A 9,667-nucleotide genomic window follows, 5' to 3' on the forward strand; every position below is an offset into this window, starting at 1 on the left:
GCCAGCCCCAAGGATTTTATCACAGCTTTTGGGAGAGCTTGCACTGTTGAAACCCCAGTTCCTGGCAGAAACCGTCTGGCAGAATATCAGCTTTCCTTTGTTTATTTTTTGAAGATTCAAATCTTGGTTCTAGAAAACTTCAGCCACGTAATCTTCTAAAGGTTTAAAATCAGAAATCAGATAAAATACTCATTTCTTAGATCTAAAAAATCTCCTGATTTTTAAGCCATATTTATTCCAGGGATCTCAGCACTGTTTTTTATGTATCTGGGACTGCCATACCAACAGAGGTGTTCCCCATGTCATCGATCGCACACCTCTCCTACACTTCAGTGCTAGTAGTTTGGCCTGATTTCAGTAATTTATTCATCACCAAGTTCATCAAAAACAAATCTCAGCTGCCAGCACTAGCAAGAGGCAAGGGGAACAGAAGCAGGTGGTATGTTTGCACAGAAAGGACTATGTCTATTTACCTTGTAACTTAATTTTTTTTTTTTACTTTGCAGTTTTCGATTTCACATAAAGCTGTTGCAAATCCATTTAGCAAACAGCCAAAGGAGCAGCAGTGCTCAGCATACAGCAGCTGCTCTTGCAACAGCTCCTTCCGACTGAGGCTGCTGCTGCCGCCGCTGCTGCAATGTGTTTTCTTGTGGTCAGAGGGACCTGTCAACTTTTGATCTGTAGCGTGAGGAAACCGCTACTGCTCTGGTGAACTCATAAAAAGAAAATGTTAAAAAATAAAGACCCTATTTACATTCCTCAGTCAGCATTTCGTTGCTTTGGCGAGCGGCAATAAAAAAGAAAAGGCTTCTGGGAGGGCAATGTGCTCCCAAGCCGCGGCACCCCTGCGCACACGCGCGTTCAAACACGTTTCCTGCTCCCAAACGCTCTCGTTAGCTTTGCTGAGCACTCTGTGCTCGATCCAAAGAGACTCATCCTGCTGCTGCGAGTATTTCCTGAGAAGTACTTGCAGGGGATGACTCCCTGACTGCCCCCATTGCTGCATGCCTGACGCTGTGGCCACATCTCAGCAGGGATCGTGATTCTCCAGCTCTCCCTCCGTATTGACCCTGTGCTTTCTGGGTGTTCCTTCCTCCACCTGAAAGGAAAAGAAAACTTCTTAAATTATGGGGAATATTTCTTTTGCCCGGGGCCAATTATCGCACCTTTTTAGTCATGCTTTAAGACAGCAAAACCGTCAATGGCTTCAAGGTGCCGTGGGCTGGAGAAGGAGAGGGGGCTCCAGGAGGCTCCTGCAGGCCCCTGGCTGCCGTCTGGGGGGCACGAAGGGCAGACCTGGGGGCCGGAGCGTGAGCCGGCGTCCTCCTGACTTTTTTCCAAAAAAAATACTTGTAGAGAAACCTGGAATTATATATAAGTAAAGTTGCCTTTTGATATTACCACATAATTTCCACTTCTGGCAAGGGGATTTTGCCCAGGCTAATTTGGACACATTTGCGTTCACCACATTGGCACTGTTATGTAATTTTGATAGAAGTCTTATTCATTGGAAGAGTCGTGGCAAGCCGGTCCCCTCTCGCTTCTTCAAACAACAGGGCTGTTTGTTGAAGTCTCTCGAATGACTGTGTGAACAGATAAACATGCTACACATGAAGTGCATTAGGTGGAGGTGAAATACAGATGATTATATTTAAGGGCTTACAATAGTCGTTAAGAGCTTCTAACCGCAGGCCCTGGCAGGGCCGGTCCTAGGCTTGCAGTGCATGTCTTGGCTACATCCTCAACTGAACTGACTTTCTGTTTCTCCCCCTTGAAACTGGGCCAATCTTGTCAGTCTGGTGGCAGTGAAAAAAAAAAAAAAAAAAAAAAAGGAAAAAAAAAAGCAAGTCTGTTAATAGGATTATAAGATTTGGGGAATATAACGTTGTTGCAGATCATTTATTTTGAAAGCTGATTTAGTTTTAGTGAAAACAAGCTCAGCTCTGCACACTGGGGGTTTGCAGCCATTATGCCAAACACAATCATTGCTGGTTTGAAAGATGTGATTGCTTTTTAATGTGGAAATTTCACAAGGTTACAAAAGAGGAAAAAATTAAAGTCCTTTCTTATAACAAAGTCACTCTGGGATATGCGCTACAATGCCCTGACAATGTCCAGATACTCTGACCGCATTACACAGCAGAAAGGTGGGTGAGTGTGATTTACACCATTTCGCAATTGTGTTTTTTCGTGCAGCTGAGAAAGCCGAGCAGTTCTGAGCAAAAATAAAAACAGCGCTTTGTAAAATGTAGTCAGAATTGCACAAACACAGCCCAAGGGTCAAGGAAGTAGAGGCTGGATGAGAAAAGAGTGTAGAGGGATAAATAGGATGATAACATGATCTCCCTCTTGGCATTGGCTCCTGGCCCACGGTGGCAGCCCACCTTGCTACGCAGCACCGAGCCGGTCCTTAGAGCACTGGATGATCCTTAGATTTGTCAGACATCCCTAATAAGAAGCGATAATCAGCATCCGTGGCCTTTTCAATAGCCTCCTCCCCAAGGGCTCAAATATATTCTAGCAATAATGGCCGAGCTCCATTCGCCTGGGTGTCAGCAGACGTTCTGTCACCATCTCCGAAGAGCCATTGTTGTGACAGAGCCTCGCGGCACGGCCCGGACGGCGCCGCGCGAGGAACAGGCGCTAGCAGGAACGGCCCAGTCTCAGGAATCCGGCAGYGGGGACCACGGAGACGGAACCTCCCCAATCCCTAAAATTGTTGTGGACGGGGAAGCGTCTGGGGGACAGGTTGGGGCGCGCGGKCTCTACTCGCCCGTGCAGTGAGGAATATCCTCCCTTTGGATGTGCGGCACAGGGACAGCAAGGCTGGGGGCGCGGGAGGAGGCGGGATGGAGGGGGACACAAGAGATGGAGCTGAAGCGCTGCTGCGTAGCCGTGGATTGAAATGACATGTGCGCCGCCGAGGCGCTCTCTTCTCAGAGCAATTTGCTATCATTATATTGCCCGTGCATTTCCAATACGTGTCAGCCTGTTCTCTTTTAACTTGGCGGGAGGGGAAGGTGCTTTTATTGCAGGGCGCCTTGCCGAAGCTCGCCAGACATCGCTATTATTGCATCTGCCGGGCTCCGCACACAATGATGCATTTCATCAAAGGGAGAGGTTAGAGGGAAGCAAATCCATTCAGGGCTTGTTCGGGAAAACTCAGGGTGGGCTCRATGGTTTTCATACAGAAATTACAAATTTAAAAAGTAGGATGGTTTCTAACATCAGTTCAGCTTCTGACTGGTGTCACCGCAGTCATTTAGCTTTGCTTGTCTGGATTCTGTCAACGGTGAAAATACAGGAAACTGCAAGAGCAACATTTATTAAGGATTTCACAAAGTTGTAAATGACAGGATTCCTACTAGCTGTTCCTATCAGAATTCCTCTTCTGCTTTAACTCCCATGCTTCTCCAGCTGCCGGGGACGGTGTGTGGTTATATGTCTGCATGGGTGGCACAGAAGGTAGAGCAAGCTTTTAAACAAAAGTCCAATTTGGTTTCTTCAACCAGATGCGCTCTCATTCAAATGCCAAGAGATGGAGCTCATAACAGCTCGGTGGGGCAGTGTGCCTGGGGCTCATACACTTCAGGGTTTAACATGGATATCCAGCATGCAGAGACTTTAGTCTCCGTTTCTGCATTTCCAACTAATAGTGCAAGGAAAGCTACACACAGCAGAACAATATAATTTTGGTTCCCTCATCTATTTTCCCTTGGTGTTGGTTCAGCCCCAAACTGCCAGAGGATGACTGAGCCCTTACTCCAAACTTCTTTTCCTTCTGTTCTTGCAGTGGGAAGTTAATAGCTGGAAAGGCCTTTCTGGTGGGAAAATGGCCAATCGCAGCCACCTCTGGCTGTTTAGCTTCTGAGTCAGGCTTCCTAAGGCTACAGAGAGACTTTGCAAGGTCATTAGTTTCTCCTGCAGAGCTCTGTGTACAACATGGGTAGCCTTCTCCGAGGATTGTCGATACTTTGGGAGACTAGAGAAGAAGTCTCCTCCGCACAGACCAACAGCTAGACAGCAGGAGGAAGCACCAGAAGATTCTGATGGAACTTCTCAATGTAAATATTTGAAATTGTCCTGCAAAACACAGCAAAGGAGCTGACTTAAAAAAAAAAAAAAAAAAAAAAAAAAAAAAAGTAGCAATTACAGTGTGAGGCCAATCTGAGTCTGCCCTTTGCTTCCTTGGAGCCACTGACGGAGCTTGGAAAGGAAGGTGGTATGGCTACACGGTGGTGACGCCTTTCCCTGTAATGATAACTCATGAAGTGCTTCATAAGGACTTGTGCTGCAAGGGCCAAGAGCTGCATTCCAGAGATGAGAGGACCAGAATCAGGCCCGTGCTTCATCGTGGGCTCCTAAAGGAGCACTGAACTGTGAGGAGCCTCTTATTGCTCACTCCCTTTTCTGCATGGAAACCTGACTAACAAAATGAAAGAGTGCAGCTTGAAACAAGACCACTGCACACAGGTTTGCTCCTGGCATGACAGGCTATCGCAGCCTTAATGGTAGGCTGCAAGACTAGAAGCAGTCTTTCATTGAGTTTGTCTTACTGAGAGGAAAAACTGCTTTGTGTAATAACTTTATGGTAAATGTTGGCAAAAGTTTTGCATTGCATACTGAAAGAGAGACATTTCTGACCACAGCTCATGAACCACATTTATTTACTCTGGCATTTGTCCATTATTTGTTCATAGGCTTTCTGTCTCTGCTAAATGTGTTCCAATTTTGGGAGCTAAATCATTGCCAGTAGTTTCCAGGACATTCCGCTAGGCTAAGCAAAATTGCCCTAAGCAGTTGTCAGAAACCGCTGGAGTAGTATTTTAAATACAGAGCATTTGAAGAAAATAAAAGATACCAAGCGTCCTATCTGTCTGGCTCCCAGATCCTGTCTGCTGTAGAAAAGCTATAGCACAGAGGGTTTCAAGGACTATTTGCCTTTCTYAAGACACTTTACATCATTTAATGGGCTGATCTAATTGTAAAATCAGGATAATAATTTTAAAATATATACTTAGCAGCAGTTCCACAGGTAAAACTCATGCTCAAACTTTAGCCTGGAAAATCCTAGATATTTACTTCTTAATAAAAATGTACTAAAAAAAAAATAGATGAGGAAAGCCTTGTCTGTTAACTGACAGTCAATTGCTATCAGATGGACTTACAAAAATGTACGTTTATAGCTTAGGCAGGATAATAATATGGGAATCGCTTTTCCGTAACAGCCCTCTGATCCATCTGCTCCATGTCCTGGGTCTGATAGAGTTCGCAATAACCAGATGTTGTATTATCTGCCCTATCCGTGGTCTAATGAAGATTTCAGCATAATCTCTGAGATAGTAAGTGACTGGATTGAACAGTAGAGCATTAGTTCTCATATTTTTSTTTAATATTCTTTATCTTGGCATTATTGTAACTGCAGAAACTTTTACTGTCCATAAGAAAGCTCAATACTTTTATTTTTTATGGAATTCTTGGTCTCAGTAACATCCTTTGGCAGACTGGTCCACAGTCAGTGTAAGCATCCAAGCTACAGGAAATGTTTCCTTCTGGTATTGTCAAATTAGCTGCCTTTCACTTTCATCAAGTGTCCCTTTTTTTGCTTTATATAAAGATGTACATTGAATATTTCTTCTGCTTTTATTATATTTCTTCCTTATTCTCTCCATTTCAAAGACAAACAATCCTATCTTTCCAATTTCTCTACCAATGAGCCAGAGTCATTTCTGAGCTGATTTCCAGCCTCCTTTTAGTTCTGCGGGCAAAACAGCCAGTTCTAACCATACAGAGCCAGTGGAAATCATTAATAATTTACATAACAGAGTTTTTCTATTCTGTTTTTTTATGTATTCCAGTATTTTGTTTGGGATTTTAATCTGCAAGTTCACATKAATGGAGTGTCTGCAATGAACTACCATCAAAGATTCCTACGATTTCCCTCTAAATCAGCATTTAAATCCAGGGCTCTATTAAAAAAGGGAGGGATAGCCACACAGTATATCTATACAAATATTTTATCCACACAGTATATCTGTATAAATATTTTATCAACACTGAATTTCAGTTGTCATTTTTATTACACATTAGCTTGTTTTTGCCCAAGTGAAATTTCTCAACATTCTCGTTGCACGCAGTCAAAAAAAAAAAAAAAAAGAGATGTCGTGTCCTTCACTTATTTTTCACCATTCTGCCCACCTTTATAATAAGTATGTTAAATGGCAGTGGTCCTAGTGAATGGAGCACCTTGATGCTAACCCTTTTATTCTGACAAAAGCTAACCTTTTAATCCCAACATGAGTAACGATGTATTCACTAATTCACTAGGCATAAAGAGTACTTTACTTCCTATGTTCTTGCCAGTTTTGATCGATGAAAATATTTGGCTTAACTTCCATGATGATTTGTGGGTTTTTTCCCATTGCTTTGTGCGTGTGTGTTGGTCGAGGTGTATTGGAAGCCTAAGTGAACGGCTGCCARGTTCACCTCTCTTCCCCTCTCTGCAGGCAGGGGCAAAGACTCCAAGGTATTAGATATTGTCCTTGGCAAAATCTATGTTGATCTGACTTTATCTGTTCACATATTCCTAACCTTTTATTACTTTATTTTTACTAGYCATTTGATGAATTTAATGCATGTAGATAAGATTCCCACTGGCCCATAAACCCCAAACTATCCATGTGTTTTTTAATCCTGATAGTAATTATGCTAGTAACTACTTTTGTAATACTTTAAATATTGCTACACRCTATGTTTTTTATTTCCTTTATTAATAAGGAAATGCAATATTTACTCTATCACTTGGCAATACAAGTTTTATATTCTATAGTATATTATTTTCTTTTAATCTACCAGTTTGCTTCCRTATCTCTCCTGACATCTTCGTTTCAGATTCTGTATATTTATTACTGCTAGAAAAGAGGAGATGGGGCATAGATAACTTTTCAAAATCCATGTAATGCAAATATTCCTCTTCYTCTAGTTCACTCTTTAATTCCTATTAGTACAAGCAATGTAGAGATTTCCTTGAAACCTCCAAGCTTCTATTTAAATATAATAGAATATTCTTTCTCTGATTGAGATATTTAGCTACTTGGGCCTTTAAAACACTATCTTGACTTCCTCATTTTCCACTTGTATGTTCCCTGCTAAAATGCCACCCCATTATCATCTACTTGTGCATTAGCGCCTATTTTCTAACCCCAAAATAGAGGGCCTACTGTGGGAAAGCTGCAGCATCTGGAAAAATCAAACAATGYGAATTAATACATTCTTTGTGGGCCAGAGGAAGCAATGGAGTCAGGGAAGGCCCTTGGATGTTATGTTTTACAATACCTCTGGAGGCCCAGGCCCACTGTAGGCTGTTTTCTTCCTGCCTTTAGACAAGCTGAAATTAACTGGTAATAACACACAATTAAAAGTGCATGTGTGCGCGCCCAGGATTGCCCTAAATCCAGGATTGCCCAGGATTGCATGTCTTTGCCCTAATTCCACCCATTCTGTGCATTTTAGTTTTCACGACCAGGCAGCGGCGAAGAGGAGACAGGCAGGTACACACCGCAGCCACATCAAAATCTCCGTGGGGCAGGGGGGAACATTTGACACCTCCTTGCTTCGGTGCCCCCGTCTGCTTTTAATTTCACTAAATCGCTCCCGTCTGGGGATTGTATATTTTGAGTGGCCTCTCCCAGCAGAGCCGAGGTGGAGCAGTCGTGTGCCAAACCCCAGCTATGCTCAAGCGGGGGGTGCCGCTCCATAGGCGAGGCAGCAGGGGAGGCCGCTCATGGCAGCCGCCATTAGCCAGGCACAACTTGGATTTAAAAGCCATGCCAAGGAATCTCACTTTTCATTTTTCCCCTTGGAGCCACCTGATGAGGGGAGAGGTGGACAACCTGAGAAACAAATTGGTTAACGGGAATTTTACAGCACGGCTTTGAAAACCTAATTACGGAAGCAAGGAAGGGGCCTTGCTCGCAAGTGGGCCTGACGCTGTGGTTCTGCTCCAGCAAACCAGCACTTTGTTGGCTTTGCTAGGAGGTTTGATGAATTTTGAGAGTCAACTAAGGCTCGCCATGAGTATGTCCAGGGAAAGGCATGACCTGGGAAATGCAATTTCCAGAGGACTTTACTGGGCAGGTGTGGRCACAGTTGTTCTTGGGCTCCCATTCCTTGCCACTGAAGGCCGTGAAAGCTTTTCTCTTGTTTGCTCAGGGCCAACATGGAGAGCATGGGTAATTATGGGAGCAGACACTTGATAACAGTGGAGATAAGCAACAGAGCAACAACAAATTCGGAAGAAGAGCTCCTCAGTCATCTGTCTGTTCCTCACGTGTAGCTCCAGGGCTGAACTGCCATAAAGCTGAGCCTTGTAACCCTCTTCCTCAGCCCATCTCCTAGAGCAATCTCCTCCCAAGCAGTGAACGATAACTAGCAAGTTCAGACACTTTGATGCACTAGTAGATGCACCTTTCATACCTGGAGATCTGTTRGGATGTAAAGCAAAGCCATTTCCCCAGTACTGGTTTGCATGACTCTTGGTCATGTGTCCATTTGTGCATGAGTGGGACATGAGACAAGGTCAAAAGGATCATTGGGCCAGTTTCCCTTGGCTGCTAGGGGATTGCAGAGCTCTGTGTGACCCAGGAGGCTAAAACAACTCTCAGGATAAAGCCAGACATGAATTAATTTGGCCAACCGATGTTCCTCTTGCAAGAAGTAGAATATGGCCTCAAAACAGCAAAAAAATGAGAAGTGGTAATAGAGTGCTTTAAAAGATCGTGCTTTGCCTGGCTCAGAGGATGCAATGAATGACTTAAAAAAGAGGTGAGCAAAAAGCAAGAAAGCTAAGATACCTGAGCCTGTCCTGCTCGAGCTTCTTTATATCGAAATGCCCTTTTTTTAAGATCTRAAGGATTTTTTTTCCTTCCCTGCCCTCATTGAGTTCACTGTAAATTGAACATTACAGTGGCTTTGACTGTAACCATTATAATCATTTTCCAGTGCTAATGTTGTGGTTTTAATGAAAGGAAACAGCAAATGGGGTATCGACTCATATACACAAATCTGCACTTCATTTGCACAAAATAGCTTCTGGATGGCTTTCCTCCATGTTTTTGGTCAACACCACTCTCTTTGAGAAATGATCAATGTCTACAACTGTTTGCTCTTCCACAGATAAAGCAGATGCTATTCATTACTGTCTTTGCCATGCATATATTGCTACTTTCCCCAAAGCAGCCACAGTGGGTCATGTGTTTATTTTTTTTAATATCCTTTTGTTCTTAAATCMCTCCACTTTTGCTTTCAGGATATGATGAATGATTAATACTGTAGCAGCATTATTGAATTAGGAAAGTCAGTGGCAGCTTCCAAAATTATTGAGACAACCAACAAATAAATACAAACCACTTCTTCAGAGTGAGGTAAAGTGAAACAGTGCGATGGTGTCAAGATAGGCAGAGATGACTCTGATGCGAGTGCTTTTAAAGCCTGAAGACAGACTTGCAGTTACTGAAATGTAAATCATAGCAGCTCTGATAACAGTGCAGATATCTGGAGCAATGTTGCAGCAAAGTGATGTAAGTGCACTAAACAATATTAAGGCAAACTTAGAACTGATGTGGGCATTTGGAGGGAGTTTTTCTTTAGGAAGTTATATGATCATAAA

Source organism: Nothoprocta perdicaria, unplaced genomic scaffold (genome assembly GCF_003342845.1).
Source record: "Nothoprocta perdicaria isolate Ctin4 unplaced genomic scaffold, notPer1 scaffold_174, whole genome shotgun sequence".
NCBI classification, from domain to species: domain Eukaryota; kingdom Metazoa; phylum Chordata; class Aves; order Tinamiformes; family Tinamidae; genus Nothoprocta; species Nothoprocta perdicaria.